The 26,745-nt window shown below is 38.4% G+C and overlaps 1 protein-coding gene across 1 annotated transcript in view; it reads left to right on the forward strand.

Annotated features, from left to right (window-relative positions):
* The window catches only part of COG5 (component of oligomeric golgi complex 5), a 382,415-nt gene that overhangs the window by 110,978 nt on the left and 244,692 nt on the right, over window positions 1-26,745 (forward strand). The window lies entirely within an intron of this gene.

Genomic DNA, 26,745 nt, shown 5'->3' on the forward strand with positions numbered 1-26,745 from the left:
AGTGCTGGAGCAAGATGGTATCTCATTATTGTTTTGATTTGCATTTCTCTAATAGCTAATGATTGTGAGCATTTCTTCATATGTTTGTTGGCTGCCTGAATATCCTCCTTGGTGAAGTGTCTATTCATGTCTTCTGCCCATTTTTTAATTGAGTTATTTGTCTTTTTGTTATTGAGGTGTTGGAGTTTCCTATAAATTCTAGAGATAAGTCCCTTGTCAGATATGTCATTGCCAAATATTTTCCCCCAATCTGTAGGTACTCTTTTGACTCTTTTAGAGGTCTTTGGAAGCACATAAAAATTTAATTTTTAGAAGGTCCCATTCATCTAGTTTCTCTTCTGCCATTTGTGCATTTTGGGTTATGCTTGATAGTCTATTTATGCTAATATACTGTTGTTGTTATGTGCTGTCGAGTTGGACCCAACTCATAGCGACCCCTCCTTGGGCTTCTGAGGCAATATCACTATGGAAGTAGATTGCCCCATCTTCCTTCCAAGAAGTGGCTGGTCGTTTGAACCTCCAGCCTTCTGGTTAGCAGTCAAGAGTCTTAGGCTGTATTTCCTTAAATTTGCCCCCAGTTTTTCCTCGAGAAACTCTATAGTTTTAGGTTTCACGTTTAAGTCTTTGATCCATCTGGAGTTAGTTTTTCTGTATGGTGTGAGGTACAGATCTTATTTCATTTTTTCTGCAAACGGATTTTTGCCAGCAATATTTATTAAACCAATATTCTCTTCCCCACTTAATGGAATTGACCTTTGTCAATGGTCAGCTGACCATAGGTTGATGGATCTATTTCTGGTTTCTCAAGTCTATTCCACTGATCTATGTGTCTGTCATTATTCCAATACCAGGCAGTTTTGACTACTGTGACTGTATAGTAGGTTTGAGATCTGGCAGTGTGAGACCTCCTACTTTATTCTTCTTCAATAGTGTTTTGCTTATCTGAGGTCTTTCCTTTCTGTATAAAGTTAGTGATCAGTCTTTCCAATATCCTTAAAGAGTGTTGATGGGATCTGGATTGGGATTACATTGAATGTATAGATTGCTTTGGGTAGAACTGACATTTTCACAATGTTCATTCTTCCTATACATGAGCATGGGATGTTCTTCCATTTACATAGATCTCTTATGGTTTCTTTTCCTTTTTTTTTTTTTTTTTTTTTGAGCAAGTTATTTAAGTTACACATTACTTGTGAAAGTTTATATAAATCACCCAGTGTATAATTTTGAGGAAAATTTGAAAAACAATCTTTAGCTCATTGATGCAAATCTATATTTTAATATATAGGGGTTAGCATAGTTTGTGAAAATAATTTCTGATTCCCAGTTCAAATGTCAGTAATTGATATGTTCAGTTTGTAATATGAAATCATACAACCAACTATATTTCACATTTCAAGTACAGCATCTCAACTGCAAATTTATACTTAAATTTAATTGTAATAGCTAGTTTTCAAAGTTCACGTTAACTTTTTCCTTGATTATAAATTTTGACAAATTTTAGGTTAGAATTGTATTTATGTATGTTATTTTGGGGGTCAGTATTTCGGAAACACAAATGATAATGTTATTAATTTCTTTTAAGCATAGTATAAAGCATTACCAGAGGCATATTTTTGCAAGTAAGAGATGGTCTTAGCTAAACTGAAAACCTATGAAAATGGAAAATTTTAAGTGTGCCAAATTTTTTGAGCTGACAGATTAAACATCAGGTCTTTGTCACATCAGTTATATTTACAATTAAATAAAGCAGAAATATCACGTTGGATAATAATTATAAAAATGCATTTCCTCTAGAGGAAAGCTCTTTTCTTTTGCACATGTTAAACAGTGCGGTGAGTGCATGCATCTTCTGACCTACCTGTCTGCGGTTTGCCCTATGGGCCTTTGGGCTCACTATGGCGGTTTTCCACAAATTGACACATGATGCCAGTGCCAGATTTTTGACATGGATTTTCACCTGACAGCAATGAAGTAGCTGTGTTTTATTTCATGTCTTGTAGGCATTCTTTCATTTTTCTCTCCAATACTTCAAACTGCATGAATTGTGAGATTTAGTTGGCTGATGCATTTCTAAAGACCAGTACATAGTACTTTGTTTTGTTTTAAAAAGTCCCAACCAAGAGAAAACTTTCTCGAATGATAGGAATTATGTTTCCCTTTGAAGGAATATATGATAGTGTCTCTTTATATTCCAGGATATGTGGGAACCAAAAAGGAAACATAAGGTTTCTAGCTTCTAACATGTATTTGGACATCCTTTCGTGAATTACAACTGTAAATAGCAGTCCTCATTATTTTGAAATGATTTCTTGATCACATAACTTGCTTTATATTATAATTCCAGTCCATGTTCTTTGGATAAAAACCACCTGCTATTTAATTTGGTTTGTTTTCATTAGAAGAGGATACATAATTGGTCATAAAACTCAGATGGAAAAATCCATTAGTCATATTAATTGATATGAATATCTGAATAGTGCTGAAAACACTTGCTAAAGCTTCATTTAGCTTACTGGTAAAGTATGTCCATTCTTCTTTGGGAAATTCATGTTTCATGTTTCTTCAAGAATCAGTAGCTTCCATAATTGTAGTATGTTAAAGTATAATCTCCCCTTGTAAAAATGCTCACCATTTTGTTTTCAGGCTTTTACAGTTACATTGTTTTTCTTTTTGTGGCTACTTTATCTGGCATCTTCTTAGGGTAACGTTGATTTGTTATATTCCAGCAGAAATGTAGATCTCTTCCCTGGTTTTAACTCCTTAACAGTCTTAAAATTATGTGTTACAAGAACATCCTGCAGTTGGTGGTTCACACAGCTAGGGAGATGCTCGGTCAGTTGCCTTCTTCACACTGTCAGTTGTAAATACTGAATTAGTTGCTCCCTTGTGAAAAAGAAAAAAAAAAAAAAAGGTTAAGAAATAGGGTATCTAATAATTTCCAATTAATTGAACGTTACCTTAATTTTAAAACAATACAGTGTTTTCAAAATAAGCAAGCTCTATATTATTAGAGCTAGAACCATAGGCGTAAAATTAAAGGTTTCTTTAGAGGAAATATTCCCTTTTCCTAACAGAGGTTGTGTACATGATCTTATCAAACAACAGATTTAACATTAGAAATGTAGCCATGACAGAAAAGCTGTATTTTCTGAACTAATTTCTGCTCTCATTTTAGAAGCTAACTTGTACTTTCAGATTATGAGCAATTAGCATACACCAAGCATACCATCATTCCCTCGTCTTTGTAATAAAATTAACAGCATTTCCTGCTGTAAGAATATTGTAGCTTGCTTAATTATTAGCACATGGTTTGAATTGTGGCTGATTGAAACAGATTCCATGGTAAGATACTATAAATTTCCATTGATGAATTGTTCATGTGGTTGAAATGTAAAAGTCAATACAAAAATGTAACTACAAATTGAATAGTTTTCAGTGAACATACCCAATAATAAACTTCTCTGAAAACTGAGTAATAAATAATAACTAAACAGTACCTAGTTCTTTTAAGAAATACAAGCTTTTTTTTTAAACAAACAGCAATAATATTTAGTATGTCTGAAAGGATTTAAAAACTAATGTCTTCATAGTGAATTTACAAATACTATTCTTTATACTTAACAATGCATCCTGAAAAATGACATTTAAAATATATCATGTCTTAAATAGATCTAAAAAATGTTTACATGTTTAGCAATAAGTAGAATTAAGCAAAGTAACTCATACAATTTAGGCTGAAAATTTTCAAAGTAATTTTACCCCACTATGCTGATTCAAAAGCAACTGTATACTAGAATAAGGAGCACATCTTACCTCTGCTAAAAATTTGATAAATTCTTGATGTAGTTGAAGCATTTCCAGTTTTGATCGACTCATTTTCCTCACTTGTTGGTAGAGGACTGGGGGAAGAGGGTCATAAATATCTCTTAGAAAATGACCTTAATGAAAAGATGTGTCTGTGCTGTGCCATTGTTTCAGCAGTCCTGCTAATGTATAGAGCATGCAGTGCTGCTTTGAGGCTGCTGCAGTCTCTCACTCTTCCTGCTGTGCAATCAATAAGCATCGAAAAGACATCATGAAAGTAATTTAACATCCTGAAGGCTTCATGTCTCCAGAGACTTTCAGATTCAGTCTTTCCAAAAAGGACCAGCACTGCTTCTCAGAGGAAAGCCTTTCTGGGCGCTTTTGCAGAATGACAGCCTACCTTGTCGCTTCTCTCCACTGCAGAGAGACGCAGTGCACTCACTAATTTTGATTGGTCAGTTGTATTGGGCTTAAACTGTGGTTCATATGTATGGCAGGGATTCCCCCTGCCCCCCACCATTTTATGTAAGGACGCTTTTAAAAATTCACTAAATTTATAAGTGGTTGTATGCTGTTCTTAAATAGATTGTGTATAAATTAGCCTTTTAACAATGTATATTCTCTTCTGGTTTGTTGTTCACTTATGCTAAACATTAAAAAATGCAGGAAGGTGGGGGACAGGAAAGAAATACATAGTAAAAAGTATATATTCTTTTTAAAGCCTTGATGATTGCACTTGAGAATATTTTAGTCACATGTATGTTTCTGGTTTTGAGATTTGTTGTTCTACAAATAGAAAGCCACTGAATCTTTCCTGTGAACCACATTGAATTTCAACTAGTGTTTTGTATTCAAGTCATCTTCTCTGTGTATTCAAAATTATTGTGAACATCTCAAGGTGGTAAACACTGTTATGACTTCAGTATTCATTCATTCATTCAACTACTCATACATTCATTCACTTAATTCAAAATATTAATCAGATTGATTTGAGGTGATTATGCCAGAAATAGGAGCTCTGGTGGCTTAGTGCCAAAGGCATTAGACTGCTAACCAGAAGGCTGGTGGTTGAAACCCACCAGCCCCTCCTCGGAAGGAAGGTTGGACAATCTACTCCCGTAGACATACCACCTCAGAAACTCAAGGAGGGGTCACTATGAGTCGGATCTGACTCAACGGCAGTGCGCTGCTGCTGCATACTAGAAATACTTTTTTTATTCCATTGGTAATAGCATAGTCTCAGTATATAAAAATTTAATCATATACCTCACTTTTAGACTTTACTACTCAGTCTTCACATTTGATAACCCTTTTATTTTGTATGTATATATTGATCATTTGCCATAATATTTTATTTCAACTGACTATCTCTATTTTTGACCTGGACACACACTTCTTAGTGAATTGCTATTCCTTTAATATTATATGTAGTTACATGCTAATATAACACCTGGAGCTCTGGTGGTAGTGCCTAAGGAATCTGACTGCTAACCAGAAGGCAGGCGGTTCAAACCCACCAGCCACTCCTTGGAAGGAAGATTGGGCAATCTACTTCTGTAGTGATACCATCTTGAAACCCAAGGAAGTGTCTCTATGAGTCAGATCCGACTTGATGGCAGTGAGTTTTTTTTTTGGTTTACACGCTAATATTGCTGATAAATACATGTGGCAAAGGAAAAAGTAAATTAGTTACATGTCTTCATAAATTAGGATAAAGCTAAATCATTTTAATATAAATACACTGTCAAAAGGATAAAATAACGGTACAAATAATGAACTTAGACATTAATTTAAAATTGAATTTCTGTTAACTTTGGTTATCTACAAATAATTGTCTGTTCTCAGTAGTGAGAAAAATTTTATTTAAAACTTGAGTATGTGAAGTGGCTAGATTCTATATCTATTGATAAAATAGGAGATATGTTGCAGATGGCTGAATTGTTAGAATATCAATTATCACTTATTTCTATTGTATTAGGAATATTTGTTGTTGTTGTTATATGCCATCGAATCATCTCCAACTCATATCGACCCCTCCTTGGATTTCCAAGGCTGTATTGCTATGGACGTAGATTGCCCAATCTTCCTTCTGAGGAGTGACTGGTGGGTTTGAACCACCAGCCTTCTGATTATCAATCAAGTGCCTTAGGCACTACGCTACCAGAGCTCCCTAGGAATATCCGTAATCTTCATTTTTAAAAATGTTGTATACTAAAAGTTTAATTTGCAGTTGAAATTATTTTATAGTTTTGAAAAGCAGCATACACTTTCATCATCTGCATCATAGTGATGGCTGAGTAGTATAAGATTTTTGAATTGTGTTTGTAAAGAAGTTGAGAGTAATGTGGTGGAATATTTTGTCTTGAATTTTTAAATTTTCTGTATATCTTTGGGTGGCAAGGCTTTGGTAATGCTAAAAATGAAACCATTATGCTGTTATTCATGCATTTTGAATGTTGAGAAAAATGGTCTTTTTAGAAATGTCAGACATGTTGAAAGATAGCTGATAAATGCACATGTGCGCGTGCGCGAGCACACACACACACACACACAATGTTATTTTAAGTGTAAAACTAATACCAGAGAATGGTTGCTAGCATGAGCTGCTGGTTGGATTGGGAAATTTATAGTGGGGAAAAGGAAGTTATTAACAGAGTGAAGTATATATAGAGAGAGATAGGTTGGAGAGAGAAGGCGAGAGAGAGAGAGAGAATACGAGTATGAAATGGTTAAACATTCATCTGCTAACTTAAAATTTGCTGGTTCAAACCCAGGGGGTGCTCCATGGTAGAAAAAGCCTGGTGATGTGCTCTTACAAAAATTGAACCAAAAGCTCATTGCCATGTAGTTGATTCCAACTCATAGTGACCCTGTAGGACAGAGTAGAACTGTCCCATAAGGTTTCCAAGGTTGTAAATCTTTATGGATGCAGACTGCCACATCATACTCCAGTGGAGCAACTAGTGAGTTTGAACCATTGACCTTTCTGTTAGCAGCACCACCAGAGCTCTTTTTATGTAAAGATTACAGCCTAGACAACCTCATGGGTCAGTTCTATTCTACCCTGTAGGGTCACTATAAGTTGGAATTGACTCAAGGGCATGCAATAACAATGTGTATATGCACACACACACTTCATCATCTGTATTTCAGTGATGGCTGAGTATTATAAGATTTCTATATATATTTGTATATATGTATATATAGGAGCTCTGGTAGCATAGTGCCTAAGGCACTTGACTGCTCACCAGAAGGCTGGCGGTTCAAACCCACCAGCCACTCCTCGGAAGGAAGGTTGGGCAATCCTACTTCCGTAGTGATACTGCCTCGGAAACCCAAGGAGGGGTCGCTATGAGTCGGGGCCGACTCGACGGCAAACAACAACAACATATGTATATATGTTTGTGTGTGTGTATTTACATATATATATGTATGCATGTATGTATACACACACACACACACACACACACACACCCTCTCATCACTTACCAATATGGTTAAGTTTCAAAGACCAGGTCGATAACAAAAAATAGACGATGACTACATTAAATCACAAAATAGAGGATCAGTGTATCATTGCATAACTGCCAAATTACATCGTTGTGTAATTGCCAAATTACTGAGAATCATGGCCCAGCCAAACTGACACATTACCTTAACCATCACAACCAACGTTATCCTTGGCTACCAGATATACATCATCATTGCACAGAATGGATAGATGTTTTACTATTGCCGTAAATGCAAAATGTAGGATAACAAGATAGTGATAAAAAGAAAAGAGAGGGTGTAATGCTTTTCTGCCAAAAAGTTAAAGTATTTCCTTATATTAATCACAAAAATATCTCCCATGTAATAGAGGAAACCAAGGCACAGAGAATTTTGTTATTGTTGGGTTAGCAGCCAAGTGACTATTGGTTATGTCACCAGGGCTCCTTACAGAGACATTTACTGACTTGAAAGAGTCTACGTAAATTGCTATAGAGCCAATGTTAGAATCTGCAAACCCTACTCTAGCCAGGTCCTTGGCCTTCTCACCGTGGAAAATCATGAAAAGTACTAGAGGCTTAGGAGCCTTGGTGGCACAGTGGCTTTTTGTGATTTTTCCACCATATAATACTTAGTATAATATTTTTCCTTTTTAAAAATCACAAACTGGTTTAGTGATTACACTCCAATTGCTGTCAAGTTGTGTTTGACTCATGGCAATCCCATGTGTGTCAGGTAGAACTGGGCTCCATATGGTTTTCAGTGGCTGATTTTTCAGAAGTGGTTTACTAGGCGTTTCTTTGGAGGTGTCCCTCTGGACGGACTCCAACTGCCAACCTCTAGTTAGCAGCTGAGTGTATTAACTTTTGCACCACCCAGGGACTCCTGTTGTTGTTATGTGCTGTTGAGTCGGACCCAACTCATAGCAACCCCTCCTTGGGTTTCCGATGCAGTATCACTACGGAAGTAGATTGCCCCATCTTCCTTCTGAGGAGTGGCTGGTGGGTTTGAACTGCCAGCCTTCTGATCAGCAGTCAAGTGCCTTAGGCACTACGCTACCAGAGCTCCCAAGGATTATAAAAAACCAAAAACCAAACTCACTGCCATGGAGTAGTTTCTGACATATAGCGACCCCTCCTTGGGTTTCTGAGGCGGTATCACTACAGAAGTAGATTGCCCCACCTTCCTTCCGAGGAGTGGTTGGTGGGTTTGAACCGCCAGCCTTCTGGTTAGCAGTCAAATGCCTCAGGCACTATGCCACCAGAGCTCCTGCCTAGTGATTATAGGGTATTCTCATTTTTCAGAAGGGTCATCCCCACTTCCCCTGCATTTAACAAACCTATAAATATATTTGGACTGAGAATTAGATAATGTTACTTGCATGAAAAAGTTCATATCAAATTACATATGTCAGAGTTTTGTGAAGATTTTGGTTTCCATAGTAACAGATTTTCACACTTGTGTATTTATTTTATATTTATATCTGTATTTTGAAAAATGCTACAATTGGTGATTTTAAACCAAATTTTATGTTATAGAAGAATATTATAAGTTATTTGTTCAGTTTAGTTTTTCCAATGACAGCAGATAGGAATCTCCTCCCCAAACGGAGCTCTGTTAAAATGCACTCTTACAGATGTGTTTTCCTTTTCAGTTATGACTACTTTGATTGCATATTTGTTTTAATTTCTAAAATTCCTAAAAGGAGGCTCTTTGATTTTTAATTTCATACATTTGCCCACTTAGGTTTTGCCACATTTGAGTGTGAAAGGGTAATTTATTGATATTTACATTGCACTATTCATATCAAATCATTTTTACCCAGTTTATGACTAGTTCTGACTCTATATTAAAAAAATATATTGAGTCAACATGTATATTGTTGAGACAACAAAAAACTGCCATTTGGACCATTTTAAATGTTTGCTTCTCTGACATTCAGTACATTCACTGTGTTGTACAACCGTCACCACTGAATGTTTCTCATTATCGTAAACAGAAACTCAGAACCCTTAAGTAATAGCTCTCCATTTTCCCATCCTCCTATACCCTAGTAATCACTAATAAACTCTTGCCACTATGCATTTGCTTGTTTTAGATATTTCCTATAAAACCCCCTCACTGCCATCGAGTCAGATCTGACTGATAGTGACCTCTTGTTGGGCTCCCAAGACGGTATTACTGAGAGTAGATGCCCAATCTTACTTCTGAGGAGTGGCTGGTGGGTTTGAACTGCCAGCCTTCTGGTTAGCACTCAGATGCCTTAAGCACTACACCACCAGAGCTCCCATTTCATATAAGTCAGATCAAGTAAGATTTGTCATTTTATGACTATTTCCCTCAGCGTAATGCTTTCAAGGTTTATCCCTGTTGTAGCACGTATCAGAACTTCCTTTCTCTTTGTGGCTGATTAATACTCCATCTTACGGACATATCACACTTTGTCTAAGCACTCTTCTGTTGAGGGACACTTGATTTGTTTTCACCTTTTGGCTATAGTGAATAATACTGCAGTGATCATTGGTGTACACCTACTGTACATTTTTGATGATTCTCTAAATTTGTAAATAAAGAACTAAACATTGTGAGACACTGTAATTAACTACAAGTGAAAGTGCTTTGAAACTATTTGCAAAGTATATATGCAAAAGCAATTTTTAATTAGTCTTGCCTTTTAAACCATATTGCTTCAGGGTTGCTTTTTCGATGAATACTTACTTGCGTAGAGATACCACCTTGGAAACCCAAGGAGGAGTTGCTCTGAGTTGGATATGACTCAGTGGGAGTGAGTTTGGTTTTGGGTTTAAACTGTATTGCTTCAGGGTTGCTTTTTCAATGAATACTTAACCTAGTTGGCTTTCAACTTTGTCGGATACTTTAGTTCAGGGAGAAAAGGATTTCTGTGGTTTAAAGCTAATTCAGAAATTTCATTTGGTTTCTCAACTTTAAATTCCTTTCACAACAGATATTTTACCAGAAAAATAGAAATGGACCATCTGCTGAAACCATTAGGTGGTAGAGAATCAACAGCATTGCTGATTCATTATTTATCAGAGAATAATTGAAAACTGAATTGTGATTTGATAAAGTACATATTTCAGAATTCATACTTTTAGTAGGTAGAAAATTCCACAAAGCACTCTACTTAACCTTTCCTACTTTACCTGAGTAAACATTTAGCATTTTTTGTGCTGTTAATTTGTAAGTCATTGGCCAGCAACACATGCATTATAAAAATAGTTAACACATGGTATTTCTTTCCATTTTCTTACCCAAACCTGGATTTTGGACCCTGCAGTTTAATATCCCTCTGTTGTTCTGCTGTTGGGACATCTTTGAGACTTTGTCCAAATTAATGTTGTTATTGTTAGCCCCTCAAATTTTCTGACTTACTTCTTTTTCTGCCATGCATAAACTCGTTTAGTGTACTGCAAAACAGGCATAACATGGCACTCAATTAAGACCTCACGACATTCATTTAGAACCAAAGAGTCAGAATTAACAATTACAATGTTAATTCAGTGGTTGGAGTCCAAATCTTTAACTTCAAGCTTTTACCTTTTATGAGTGGTCTCTGGAGGAAAACTTGACCACAGCTCAAAGTTGGTGGAGGTCCCTCATGGCTAAGGTCTGAGTTTGGTGGTGGCAGACAGAATTCCAGTCCAGAGCCTGAATTTTTAGAGACCTGACTTTCTGTTTTGACTTCCTTATATTTCTCTTTATATCCTTAAATATTTTAGACTTTTGTTGACTTTTTCTCTTTTATTTCGATCAAATAATCACGCAGTTATACAGTTGGGTTTATGTCATGCACAAAGGCTGTGGGAGCCTTCGTTTCTGACTTCCTCTAACTTCATGAAGGGGAAAGAGATTCCCAAGGCTGATTCCTATAAGACAGACGTGCCACCACCCTCCAGACTTTTCACCAATTCTGACACCAGCCAGTCCTTCCACGGCACTCTCTACTTCTCTGCTGGGTTCAGTAAGTTGTTGCAATGTCCGCACAGAACTTTCAGACAGTACTCACAATTATAGGGTTTATTAGGGAAGTAACAGGTGACCAATCATGTTCAGGAATGCTCAGGATACAATTCTTTGATTAGGACAGCCTCCCCTTGGCCAGATCCAGAGGCCAACCACCCTTTGACGCTGGCCCTTTTGACCTGGCCTCTGTGTGAGTGAGCGTTTCAAAGCTCTTTTAGCTCTGCAGATAGGTGCACCCCACTCTGCCAGCAAGTCTCCTGCCCAAAGGCACTCAGCTTTCTCACTCCATGGGCCCAGCAAGCCCGCTGTTCTTATGCTGCTGTCTCGTTTCTGCTGCCACCTTTTCTGCTGGTCTCCCTGCAGGTCTCTTTGCTGCCATCTCAGTGCAGGGATCTTGGGTCCAAGGCTGTGTTCCATGCCCACCTTCTCTCTCTTGATGACAGTGAGATTCTCCATTTCCGCCACTGGGAGGGCTCATTTTAAGCCTAGCTGAATAACAAAACTGACCAATCCTCATATTAGGATTCCATACACCTTATTTGCATGGTCCTACCCCCACAGGATTGCCCTGTGCTTTATTTACACTGTTAGCAAGCTATCTAATCCCCTTGGTGGGCCACAAGCACCTTACACTTGCAGAGTTCTACCCTGTCATCTGGTGAGAGTTGCAAAGACCATAGCTAGAAGAGTCATACTGTACCACAAGCCACTTCTGTTTTCTTTCTTTAACATTGGTTTCTCTTTTTTGTTACTTTCTTTTCTTCACATAATTCTCCCACCTTAGATAACTGTGCAGAATCAAATTCTTTTCTGTGCACTGAGGCCAGGTCAATTGATTACCTAGATACTATATTTAACAAATCTATGTCAACTCCCCCCTTTTGTGCCTTTTTTTTTTTTTTTTTTTTTTTTTTACAAGAAACAATATAGTGGGGTTTCCCTTCTTGGGTTTAATGAGTTCTATGCTTTGGGGAGAAGTAGCTAAATACTTAATGTCAGCTTATGATTTGGTGGTCTGTTACTGAAACTAGTTAGATGTGTGGTACTTTCGTAAGAAGGCTACCATTCTGTATATGCATAGCCAGAGAATGGTAGAGTTTCACTGCAGATTATGGTTTCGCTGGAGAACATTGGGGTAATGGATGAATTTTGAGTTTATTCATAGTAGCTAAAGGTTGTGCTCACTGGTGACTTTCTGCTAGAAAAATATAATAATATAGTTATAGCTATATTTTGATTTCCATTTGGGGATTTAAGTTGACAGATTAATAGAAATTAATCTAGTTTAAGATTAATTAATTAGATTAATAGAAATTAATTCTAGTTTATAGAATTAATAAACTAGAATTTAAAAATTAGCAAACAATTCAAGAATTCTAGACTCAATATGTGTGCTAACTATGTGAAATGTGGTTCCTAGTGAGTACACATCACATTGTTAGGAACTAAGGGTAACCCCAGGTACAGATTACCCAGTAAGCAAGGTAAGCACATATTTAAGGCATTAACAAAACAGGGACACCAGTTGTCCAAAGCAAAGACCCATAGATGCCATGCAGACAGGACATAAAGAAATGCAAATATACAGTGGAAGAGAACTGACAGGGCTCTAAATGAAATTGATAACAGCCCAGTGCATGAGAATGTGCTGCCCAGGAAGAAGGTTCATGCAGAGTCATGAGAGTGCCCATTTGCAAGGTTATTTAAACTACGAGGCCCTGCCACTTCAACACTTTTGTTAACATCTGTCTCCTCTGGTCCCTTCCCATGTAAGTGAAATTTCTTATCTTAGTGAGTCTCTTTGGAGTATACTTTATCTTTCTAATAAACAAGAAGTGCAAGTGGGCCATGGAGTCTGACTCTTGCTACATTCACCCATTATGCAGCTGGATCCAACATGAGCAGTTACAGGGCTAGGATGGATTATATTAATAGATAACAGGTCTCTCATCCATTTTGAGAGAATCATCTTATATATCTACTTATGCTGATCCAGCAGCTCTAGCCAAGAAGGCTAGCAATGCTCTTTGCCATGATATAAACACTAAGGTATGTTCATGCGATGCCCTGGTAAATCGCCGATGGAAATGCCAATCCCAGATGCAGAAGTGAGGGAACTTGAATAAGTTGAGCATTGTAATGTATTCCATCAAGTTACTTTTTTAACTGCTTAGTTATGTACTGAGTTTTGTAAACAATAATATTTATAACTTTATAACTTTAAAATATGTTTAGTATTCACACAGATGCAATCTAGCATACATTTAATATAATGTTAATGTGGGTAATAATATAATAATAACATGGGTAATACTATAATACTGTTGTTCTTATTGTTGTTATGTGCCATCGAGTCAGACCTGACTCATAGCAACCCCTCCTTGGGTTTCTGAGGCAGTATCACTATGGAAGTAGATTGTCCGACCTTCCTTCCGAGGAGTGGCTATTGGGTTTGAACCGCTAGCCTTCTGGTTAGCAGTTAAGTGCCTTAGCCACTATGCTACCAGAGCTCCCACTATAATACTAGAAATATTAATATTTATCTAACATGAAAAGTTTTAATTTATGTATCAAATGAGTTTCATTTTTTATTATGTGTTGTGCAGGGCACAGTGTTTGATATTGCTCTATATATGTTAATAAACAAGAGGACATAAAATTAAATATTTATCATATAAAATATGTTTCTGTTGTGCAACAATAAGTGTGTTTCTAAACTCATCTTCCAACACAGCAACATAGGGTGTTTATCAGAACATTCCATTTATATTTTATCAGAATATTTACATATATCCATGTAAAGAAATTGAACAATTCTTTGAGGAAATAAATCAAGTGAATATTTAAGTAATAAAAATTATATAAATGTATCTTATTTTCTATTTGCAGTGAATTGCTTGATGTGGCCCTTCTAGCCATTGTCCTCCATTCTGTGATGTTTTGTAAATCTCATTATCCATGCCTATTTGGGGTGGTGTGGTAGTTAAGGTCAGGTATCAACTTGGCTGGGCAGCTGGTAGTAGTCATTCCCTATAATGACTGGCAATCGACTCTGTGATGGGATTTAGGTTAATTCTGTTGGGACAACACAGGTGGAATGTATCTTAAGTCCTGCCTTGCTGGAGGGTATAATTCAAATCATCACCCTTAGCTTCCCTGAAGATATACCCACGAATCTTCTGGGAAGATTTGCTCTCCTCCTGCTCCTCTCTGGGAAGATTTGCTCTCCTCTTGCTCCGGCTTTGTGTCTTGGATCATCCTAATCTCACCCCTGGATTTGGGACAGCAGCTGTCATCTGATCTGCTGATCAAGGTTCATCAAATCCTGAGAATTGGGAGGATCCTCCAGACCTACTCAGGGACCCGGGACTCGCCAGCCTGCCAGCCTCCACCACCACTATGTGAGACGAACCCTTGGGTGTCTGTGAGTTCTGTGAGGCGTTACAGTGAAGTACAGAACCCTAAGACTGGGGAAATTACTGGGAGGAGGAGGAGGAGGAGTTAATGTCTGAAATGATGGTGTGGCATGGGAGTTTGGACATTTGGGACATCTTTGACCTCCACCTCATGGGGACCGGCCTCGTGCTGATCTTTCTAAGAGAAATTGTTCAAGCACCATTTCTCTTCAGATTGACTTTCTTTTAAGAAACTGATTGATATTGTATGATTTACAACATACGATTGTTACATCGATTATGCATGTATCTCCAAATGTGGGAGTTGAACAGTTCCACAAAGAAATAAATGTACATTTTATAAATTTTGTATAGAGTAAAAATTGTATTTTCCTTTCCATCAGACTAATGGGGTATAACCTCACATTTAGTTTTCTCTTGTCAACCACATAAGAACACTCCAATGGCACTCTAATCATGTGACTTGTGACATATCTGGTCCTGTCCCACCCAAGCAAACCAAAACACGTCTTCAGATCATTCATATCCTTGCATATGTGTTATGCTGTTTGTGATCACTCACCATTATCAGGTATCAGCAGTAGTCCAGTGAACTGTGAAGACATAGCATGAAAAGATGAAAAGTGAGTGTGGAAATGTTTAAGTATTATTTCAAGACGAAAAGTACTCATGGAGATTTGCAAATGGCTTGCCACCAAGCATTGTGCCACAAACTAATGTAATTATTTCTGACTGCCTTATAAGTACTATATCTTTTGACAGTCTTTGACCTGAAGAACAAAATTGCCTATTCCAAATCAATTTTTTAAATTTTCAAATAAAATTTTTGTGTTAATGTCCAAATTCAAGTGTAAGTTTTATTTGATAAATTTTTCTTGTTAATTTTATTTATTTTCAGTAATTCAAATTTATTTGCTATGGTAGAACCAAATTCAAAACCAAATTCAAATGTGACATAATTTTATATCTAGGTATACAACCAAGTGGAATGTAAAATTGAAAGCTTGCAGAAGATAGAAAGAAAAGGATTGTGAATCCCTTAAGACTATTCCAAAATTAACTTCTTTTTTAAAATGTAATGACTCACAAGAGACTTCTGTTGAATATTTGACTTTAATGGGTGCCAATTGTTCTAATAGTACCGCTAGTGCTCAAATTACTAATAGCAATATGAATATAACAGAATTTCTTCCAAATTCTGTATCAATTCCTTGCTGTAGTAAAAAAGTTAATGTTGAGGAAAGTGAAACTATTTTAGAATCTGGAATTGTCATATCTGCAGACCCTGTAATTAACAGAAATACAGATCCTGGTTTGTGAAATAATTTTTCCTCTAATGATGTAAATTATTGGATCAAAAGAGGGCCAAATGATTTACAAAATCTCAGTGGACTATTTAAAAATTCTTGTTGAAAATTTCTGGGTGGTAAACAAATAAGATTCTGTAGGCGCAGTATATTTCTAGGATGCAAAGCTAATGGTGGAAATTATAAAAGGGAGTGGCTACTGTATTCCCCATCAGTCATCTGTATATATTGTTTCATTTGCAAACTGTTCAGTCCTAAATCATTTGATTCTCGATTTGCTACGAATGGATTTAACAATTGATGCAACTCAAATATGACTAATAAGCATGAAAACAGTTCAATTTACAGAGATCATACGTTGGCACATTTAAACTGAAGACATGGTTTTGGCTTAATTCATGAATTACAAACATAAATGAAGAAGGTCAGTATTGGAAAGCAGTTTTGTAGCACATTATTGCTGTCATTTATAACATTTGCTGAACGTGGATTATTTTTTTGAGGAGAAAATGAAGTGTTTGGGTTCCCACAAAATGGAAAATTTTTTGGTTTACTTGAACTTGTTGCTCAATTTGATCCATTTTTAATAGGTCACATCTCAAAATACGGACACAGGAAATGAGCAACCCATCATATATGTCCAAAACAACATGTGAAGAATTAATAAACTTAATAAGTGATAAAGTTTAGTCAGCTATTCTCAGTGAAATAAGTGTGGCTTGATGTTGCAGTTTGTCTTTCTAGTCCACTCCTGGTCTTTCTCATACAGATCAGCTAAGTATTGTTTTAAGATACATATTTCCAACAGAAGGAAGATCTGTTGAACAAATTATCACATCTATTAGCTTAAGAAGTCATACCAGTGAAGAAATTGCAAGTCAAGTACTTCACTATTTAAGTGAAGTTTCCAAAATTGTTTTTTGTAAGTGCAGAGGCCATGCCCAAGAGAACGCTGCCGGCCATTATAAAGGTATGCAACAGAAAATTTTAGAATGCAATGAGTATGCCATTTTCATATCATGTGCTGCACATTCTCTTAATCTTGTAGGACATAGTACAGTAGATTTTTGTCCAGAAGGAATTGACTTTCCCCTCCCCTACTGTTCCTCTACACATTTTTTTACCTCCTCTGCTCACTGATGGCCAGTTCTTAAAACACATTTAGGCAGTGATTGAGTTTTAAAATGCCTTTCTAATACATGTTGGGAAGCATATGCAATGAGTGCAGTCCTGGAATCTTCAGATTTTCGATGCCTTAGAAAATATTGCTGAAGACAAGACACAAAAAAAGGAGATATCAAAAGAAGCTGATAGCATTGCAAATAAAATGCAAGTATTAGGGTATGCATTTATGTTGGTTTAAGAAGAAATGTCAATTAGTAAGAAATTCATTCACTTCTGCCCTTCTTTTCATGCATGATTCAAGTGTGTTAATGATGGTGTAGTATGTGGTTATGCAAAATTGACCTCTGGCAGTCAGTGATACTTCTGGAGCACTTCTGTCATTTACGTGTTTTGTTCTAATGCTCAGTGGTGGTGAACTGCTTGTTAATCAGTATTTGGCAGTATTTGTTTTGTTGTGTTTTCTTAATCTTCTCCTAAATTATGTAAATACCCTGTTAATGACTGCTAGGGATCTATGCATGTCTTTAAATTTACATATGAATCTTGGAGAACTTGACTTGTCCCATGAAAATGCTGCAATACAGTATTCCACATAATCAGCATTATACATTCTTTTCTTACTTCTTTCACTCTGCATAAAGATTTTGAAATGCAACTACATTTTCTCATGTTTCATTACTTCTTTCCTTTTTATTCTGTGTTGAATGCAACACATTGCATACATCTACCACAGGATGTTTGTTCATTTACCTGGGAATTTACATTTGAGTTAATTCCAATTTTAGTTATTATGAATAAAGATGCTGTGACCATTTGTATATGTATATGTTTTTATTTCTTGTGAGAAAATATGAGTGGAATTGCTCGATCTATGATAAGTATATGTTTAAAAACCAAACCTACTGCCATCAAGTCAATTCCAACTCATAGAAACCCTATATAGGACAGAGTAGAACTGGCCCATGGAGTTTCCAATGCTGTACATCTTTACAGAAGCAGACCATCTCATCTTTCTTCTGTGGAACACCTGGTGAATTTGAATCACTGACCTTTTGGTTAGCAGCCCAGTGGTTTACCACAGTACCCCCAGAACTCCTAGTACATGTTTCTAAAAAAAAAAATAACTCACTGCTATCGAGTCTGATGCAACTCAAAGTGACCCCTCCTTGGATTTCCGAGGCAGTATCACTACAGAAGTAGATTGCCTCATCTTCCTTCTGAGGAGTGGCTGGTGGGTTTGAACCACCAGCCTCCTGGTTAGCAGTCAGATGCCTTAGGCACAATGCTACCTCTCTAAAAAAACTGACAAATTTGTCCGAAGTGGTTAACGCCGTTTTCCATTCACACCAGCAGTGAGTGAGACTTCCAGATGAGCCACATTCTCATCAACATGTGGTATTGTTAGGGCTTTGCCTTCCACCACTCTCCTTTTTATTTTTTAACTATTCTGACAGGTATGTAGTAGAATCTCATTATAGTTTTAATCTGAATTTCCCTTATGACTAATGATATTGAATGCTTTTTCATGTGCATACTTGCCATTTGTATATGATGTGTCTATTCAAATATTTTGCCCATTTTAAAAAATTGAGTTGTTTCTTATTATTGAATTTGAGTGTAATCCCCTCTTATCTGTGGGGGCATTATCCGAATGGATGCCTGAAACTGTGGGTAATAACATATCCTTTATATACTATCTTTGTCCTAAACAGACATATGTATGATAAATTTTAATGTATAAATTAGGTGCAGTAAGAGATTAATAAGAATAACGAATGGGTGGCATATACAGTGTGGACAAGGGAATGATTCATTGCCCAGGTGAGATTTCATCACGCCACTCATTTAACATTTTTGGACCACCATTGACCATGGGTAACTGACACCACAGAAAGCAAAACTGCATAAGGGGAGACGACTGTACTTTACATATTCTGGATTCACGTCTTTTAAGATAAGTCAATTTAAGTATCTTTTCAAGCATGTAGACTTTCTTTTCATTCTTTTAACAGTGTTCCTTGAAGAACTGAGTTCTTAATTTTGATGAAGTACCATTTATCTTTTTTTTTTTTTCTTTAATGGATCATGCTTTTGGTATTGTATCTAAAAACTCTTCACCTAATCCAAAGTTAGAAAGATTTTCTTCCTTTCACTCTGAGAAGTTATTTATAGTGTTAGGTCTTACATTGGGACTGTGATTCAGTTTGAATTAATTTTTGTGAACAATGTGAAGCATAGATTAAGGTTCATTTTGCATGTCCATTTGATACAGCATCATTTGAATAAAAGATTATTCTTTCTCCATTGAATTGCCCTTTCCCCTTTGTCAAAAATTAATTGGTTGTATTTGTGTAGTACTATTTCAGGGCTCCGTATTCCATTCCATTTATTTATGTATCAGTCCTTTTGCCTATATTACATTGTACTTACTGAAAAAAGTCTTGAAATTAGGTAGTGTGTGTATTCCAACTTTATTATTTTCTTTTCAAGATTATTTTGACTACTGTAGTTCCTTAGTCTTTCCATATAAATATTAGAATGAACTTGCTAATATCTACAAAAAATTCTGTGGTTTTGATTTGGATTGTATTAAATCTGCAGATCAATTTGGGGGAGATTGACATCTTAACAGTATTGAGTCTTCAGATTTATGCATGCTATATCTGTATTATTTTTAGGTCTCTATTGATTTATTTTACCAGTGTTTTATAGTTTTTAGCCTACAGATTCTATATATATTATGTTAGATTTGTACATAATTATTTCATATTTTCTAGGACTGTTGAAATGGCACCCAATTTTTAAAAAATTCTAATTGTTCATTGTTAATGCATAGAAATACGATTGATTTTGTGTATTGATCTCATATGCTGCAGCTTTACTAAACTCATATATTATTCCTGTGAACTTTTCCATATAGACTACTAATATTGTCTGCAAATAGAGATAGTTTATTTCTTCCTGAACAATCTGTGTGACTTTTATTACTTTTCTTGCCTTATTATACTTCTAGTATTAGGTTGAACAGGTGTTGGGAGAAGCTGTCCACGTGGGCTCTGGAAGTTCCTGAGTGTTCTTGCTGGGTATGCTAAAAATGCAAACATCAACTGTTTTTTTCCTGGGCTGCTTCTCAGGCTTTTGTTTGTAGTGGTCGGCCTTGAGGGACTAGATAATGAATGATTCCCTGACAAAGATCAGACTTGCTTCTGCTTGCTCAAGAAAATGGTAAACTTCTCATGCTCAGTATTCTTTGACTGTGATGCGAACAACTGTATACGCAGCATCCACCTGGGCCCTCTGCCTATCATTGACATGATGGTCACACTACTTGCTATGCCATGAGTAATAAAGTCCTTTGCCTCTGATGCTGGTGTTTTATGCCTTCTGCTAGCATCTATGAAACAGTAACAAGTTAGTGTCATAACTTGCAAGTAGGGTAAAATTCCAGACCATTCGCAATTTTTTACAGTTTTGGAAACCAAGATATGCTGTTGACAGAGACATGGCTTTCTGGAAGAGAAAGAGCAAGGAGGCCGAGTTAGGGGATATACAGAGCTTAAGTGGTAGGCTAGGTGTGGACAGTAAGGGTCCCCTACTGACCTACCTGCTCATGAATTTTTATAGGCTCAATGGTGAGGAGTAGAATTAAAACAACCTAACCAGAAGGTTGGCGTTTCAAGCCCACCAGCCACTCTGTAGAAAGAAGATGGGGCAATCTATTTCCATAAAGATTTACAACCTTGAAAACCCACTATGAGTTGGAATTTACTCGATGGCAGTAAGTGTGGTTTTAGTTACCCAAATGGTGCTTTGATTTTGCTCAATCTCTAGCCAGAGGAGGAAAAAACGTTATATCAATGAGGTAACAAACCTTGCCCTTGAGCGGAGAATAGCTAAAGCAAATGGAAAATATGAAAGGGTATAAAGGCTGAACAGAAGATTTCAAAGAGCAGCTCGAGTAGACAAAGCCAATTACTTTAATGAAATGTGCAAAGACCTGGAGTCTGAAAACCAAGAGGGAAGAACACGCTCGGCATTTCTCAAACTGAAAGAATTGAAGAAAAAATTGAAGCCTCGAGTTGCAATATTGAGAGATTCTATGGGCAAAATATTGAATGATGCAGGAAACATCAAGAGAAGATGGCAGGAATACACAGAGTCACTGTACCAAAAAGAACTGATCGATCTTCATCCATTTCAGGAAGTGGCATATGATCTAGAACCAATGGTAATGAAGGAAGAAGTCAAGCTGCAATGAAAGAACTGGAGAAGAACAAGCCTCCGGGAATTGATGGCATACCCATTGAGATATTTCAACAAACAGATGCCCCATTGGAGGCACTCACTCAGTTATGCCAAGAGATTTGGAGGACAGCTAGCTGGCCAACTGACTGGAAGAGATCCATATTTGTGCCCATTCCAAAGAAAGGTGATCCCACAGAATGAAATTATAGAACAATATCATTAATATCGCATGCAAGTAAGATCTTACTGAAGATAATTCAGAAACGTTTGCAGCAGTATATTGACAGAGAACTTCCAGAGGTTCAAGCCGGATTCAGAAGAGGACATGGAACAAGGGATATCATAGCTGTTGTCAGATGGATCTTGGCTCAAGGCAAAGAGTCCCAGAAAGATGTTTACTTGTGTGTTATTGACTATGCAAAGGCATTTGATTGTGTGGATCATGGCAAATAATGGATAACATTGAGAAGAACGGGAATTCTCGAGCACTTGATTGTACTCATGAGGAATCTGTACCTTGACCAGGAGGCTGTTGTTCGAACAGAACAAGGGGACACTACATGGTTTAAAATCAAGAAGGGAGTGCGTCAGGGTTGTATCCTTTCTCCACACTTATTCACTCTATATGCTGAGCAAATAATCTGAGAAGCTGGACTATGTGAAGAAAACGTGGCATCAGGATTGGAGGAAGAATCATTAACAACCTGAGATATGCAGACGATACAACTTTGCTTGCTGAAAGTGAGGATGACTTAAGGCACCTACTGATGAAGGTTGAAGAATACAGTCTGCAGTATGAATTACGTCTCAATGTAAAGAAAACAAAAATCCTCACAACTGGACCAATGAGCAGCATCACAATAAATGGAGAGAAGATTGAGGTTGTCAAAGAATTCACGTTGCTTGGTTCTACAATCGATGCCAACGGAAGCAGCAGTCAGGACATTAGACGATGTGTAGCATTGGGAAAGTCAACTGTGAAGGAACTGTATCAAGTGCTGAGGAGCAAGGATATCTCCTTGAGGACTAAGGTGTGCCTGAAACAAGCCATGATATTTCCAATCACCTCGTATGCATGTGAGAGCTGGACAATGAATAAGGAAGACCGAAGAAGAGTTGATGCTTTTGAGTTGTGGTGCTGGCGAAGAATGCTGAAAGTACCATGAACTGCTAAAAGAACTAACAGATCTGTCCTGGAGGAAATGCAGCCAGAACGCTCCTTGGAAGCAAGAATGGCCAGACTTCGTCTCACCTATTTTGGTCATGTTGTAAGAAGGGACCATTCCCTGGAGAAGGATGTCATGCTTGGTAGGGTGGAGGGTCGATGAAAGAGGGGGAGGCCTTCAACGAGATGGATTGACACAGTGGCTGCGATGATGGGCTCAAGTATAGTAGGGATTGTGGGGCTGGCACGGGATCGGGCAGTGTTTCCTTCTGCTGTGCATGGGGTCGCTATGAGTCGGAAACGACTCCACGGCACTTAACAACATTAACAAACCTCAGGGCCTTAGGCAAAAGGCTGAATAGCTATAGCTGCTGAGTCAAAGAGTCAAACATGTCAGCAGTGAGGATATAGAGCCTGGAGTAGACTAAATACATTATAAGTTCATTTAAGTCTGAGTGCACAGCCACTTGCTGTTGAGCATAAATGCAAAGGCTTGCTTATTGGGCAGAGCTGCTCTTTCTCTCTTTGCTCCCTGATTTATCTCTTCCCCCCTGTTTCAACCTCAGCTGCTTAGAAAATAAAATGAAAGCTTAGTATGGTAGGGAACCTCAGGGAGGGAAGGAATTCAAACCGTTAACAGCTCTTTAAGGTGCACTAGTCACCATCCTGCCCAGTACTGTGGGGAGAAAGCATGCTAGGTGGCAAGGGTGGCTGAAGGCTTTGAAGCCTGTAAAATGGAGCTACAACAGTGTTCACAAGGGCAGATGAGAGGCTCTGAGACTCAGATGCTTGTGAGAGCTTGGAGGTACTTGATAGAGCAAGTGGCACCAACCCTGGGGTGAGGAGCCAAAACAGGAGAAAAGGCTCCCTGGTACTGTATCTAACCTCTGCAGGCTAGCCCTCCCTGTTCCCCATGCTCCAGATCAAGAAACAATGTGGTCTCCTGGCAGCTATGGCAGAATAGTCTCTTAAGTGTGTGCTAATTCCTTGATTCTTATGGGGTGGAGGGGGGAGCATTCAAATTCAAGAAAAGCAGAAGTGTGGGTGGAGCCCCTGGAACTATTCAATATGCTATTATTCTGGCTTTTAGGATTAAATGTATAATTGGTATTGATGTTTTCTACATGCTTAAATAGTGAATGCTTTGAAATCCGTAAGACATTCTCCCACTTATGGAGGGCTGCTGTGCATGGAGAAGCAACCCCTGTCCTCTCCCCACACAGTTCAGCAAAAACAATGCATAATCCTTAGAGGGAAGAAAAGAAAATCACTGTTTTGTTAAAGACTTGATGACTATTGGAATACTCAGGCCATTTCCCAGTACCGCAGTGCCACTGCCTGACCCACCCACCAGGTACACCCCTTTTGAAAAAGAAAATGGCTGTTGGCCTACTGCCGAAACTAGAAACCTAACTCTCTGGGATAATGTCCCCATTTTAGCGTAGCTTAACTCCGACTTGACAACTGACAAGGAAAGTGTCTAATAGATCATGTTGGCCAAATAAAAATGGTGTTTCAGAGGTGTAGTTGGCCTGGCCTAGCAACATCTTGGTTTTGCAGGAAAGGTTGGCAGCTACCCCTTTTGGAGAAAACCTTATCCTTCACTCTGCCAACTGAAATAAAGTCACTGGCTCTGTACAGAAGGGCATGGGAGCTGTGTCTGACTTCTTGTAACTTCACAAGAGGAGAGAAGAATCAAGATCAACAGCCCAAGGCTGATTCCAGTAAAGCAGAAGTTAGACATGTGTCCACCTCTAACCTTTCTACCAATTCTTACACCAGCCCTCCCTTCCACGGCACTCTCTACTTCTCTGCTGAGTTTGATAATTGCAATTATCAAACTGTGTTGCAATGGCCCCACAGAACTCACATACAATATTCATGATTATGGGAATATTCATGACTATGGGGTTTATTAGGGAAGTAACAGGTTACAGTTCAGGTTCGGGGATGCTCAGGATACAATTCTTCATCAGGACAGCCTCCCCTCAGGCAAGTATGCACACCTTTCCTTGTCCCTTGGCCTCTCAGCCCTGCGGTTTCTGCCCTGCTCAGGCAAGTGTTCTTTTAGCTCTTTCTCTGCCAGAAGCACCCCTCTCTTCCAGTAAGCCTCCTGCCGAAGGCACTCAGGTTTCTTGCTCCGGGGTCTGGGAAGCCACTGTGCTGTCAGCTCGGTCTGCTGCCATCGTTTCGCGGCTGCTGCTTCTCCCTTTGTCTTTGCCATTCTCAGCAGGGTTATAGCTCTGTCTGCCTCCTGGGTTGAGGAGGTTCAGCAAAGGGATCTCAGATCCAAAGGGCACATTCCCCTCCTGGCTCTTCTTTCTTGATGGTAGTGAGAGCCCCGAACCCCTTTCTGCCTCTTGAATGGTTCATTTTAAGCCTAGCAGATGGCAAAACTGGCCACCCCCAATGTTAGGGTTCCATATACCTTGTTTCCATGGTCTCACCCTCACAAGGGTGCCAGGCACCTTATTTACATTATTAGTAAGCTATCTAATCCCCTTGTGTTGTTGTTACTGTTGTTATGTGCCATCAAGTCGGACCCAACTCATAGCAACCCCTCCTTGGGTTTCTGAGGCAGTATCACTATGGAAGTAGATTGCCCAACCTTCCTTCCGAGGAGTAGCTGGTGGGTTTGAATCACCAGCCTTCTGGTTAGCAGTCAAGTGCCTTAGGCACTACACTACCAGAGCTCCTACCAAAAAACCAAACTCACTGCTGTGGAGTCGGATCTGACTCATAGCGACCCCTCCTTGGGTTTCCGAGGCTATATCACTATGGAAGTAGATTGCCCAACCTTCCTTCTGAGGAGTGGCTGGTGGGTTTGAACTGCTAGCCTTCTGGTTAGCAGTCAAATGCCTTAGGCACTATGCCCAGAGCTCCTGTCAGAGCTTCTAATAGGGCATAAGTACCTCACATTTGCGTAGTCCCACCCAGTCATCTGGTGGAAATAACAAAGACTATGGCTAGAAGGGAGCTCTGATATCACCTTGGAAATCCAAGGAGAGGTCGCTATGAGTCAGGTCCAACTCGACGGCCCCTAACAGCAACAATAATATGGCTAGAAGGGCCATATTAAGTAATTTACCACAGACTCATTGGAACTCCTAATTCACAGAAGTTAATGTAAATATCTGGTCTGGTACACTGATAGTCCAGCCAGGTTAAAAGCTGTTGCTATTCACTGCCCTGCTGCTGCTCATTCAGTCCCAGTGAATGTCAGTGTGGTTACTCTGTGTCATTTGCATGGCTCTGATAGCTCTGACCAATACCCCCATCATTAATTAACCTTGTTTCATTTTTACTGAATCTTGCTCTGTTGCCAATAGCCTACCCTTCTGGTTTGCCACTTGGAAGACTAGACTGGGAGGTTAAAAATATCTCTCTTTGGGATGCAAACTGTGCAAACAGATTGCAGCTGCCAGTCAGACAGCATAGGTCACTTGTGTGAATGCCCATGGTGAAGGGCTGTTCTCTAATGAGACAGACTTGAGCTGCTGATCAAACTGGTTATGCCCATATTGCTGCCATTTCCTCCTGCATCCATTAGTGTACTGGATATGGCAATATATCAACCATCATCTACTGGGCAAACACTGTATTCTGGGAATGGACTTCTCAGAGTCATTCCCTCACTTTCATTTGAAGGATATATTGTTTTCTTCGCCCCAAGAGTACAGAATTTTTTCTGTTTCATATCCTTATCTCTAATGGGTTTTTAGCAGTGTGTGAAGGGTGACACGTTTGTTGCTTTTCCCTCAGTGGACAGTGTTGAACACCGTGTGAGGTCTGTGAAGAAGAGCCGGCAAATGAGGATGAATTCCCTTTGTGTCTGTGACTTGCAGGGGTTCTTTATTTTCTCCCAGGCCCACACTTCGCCATTAGCAGTTCCTTAACAGCTTTAGCTAAATTATGGTGTCCAGTATTGTCTTCTCTAGGCACTTACGTGCTCACATTCCATCTTTCCTCCAAGGGACCTGCCTTTCCTTAGATTACAGGTTGAGTTTTTGTCCTGTGACCTCAGCTTTCTCATGGTTTAAGAAAAGTTCTTATTTGCCAGTTTTTTTTTTGTTTGTTTGTTTTGTTTTTTCTCCCTAGTTCTTATTGTGTGAGTGTGAGCTATATACCCTTTCCAGATTTCTACATCCTATGTGGAAACCAGAAGAATATCAGCTGGGATTTTGATTGGCATTGTATTGACTTTACA

Source organism: Orycteropus afer, unplaced genomic scaffold (assembly GCF_000298275.1).
Source record: "Orycteropus afer afer isolate SDZICR_OR568_19922 unplaced genomic scaffold, OryAfe1.0 scaffold00007, whole genome shotgun sequence".
Lineage (NCBI taxonomy): Eukaryota > Metazoa > Chordata > Mammalia > Tubulidentata > Orycteropodidae > Orycteropus > Orycteropus afer.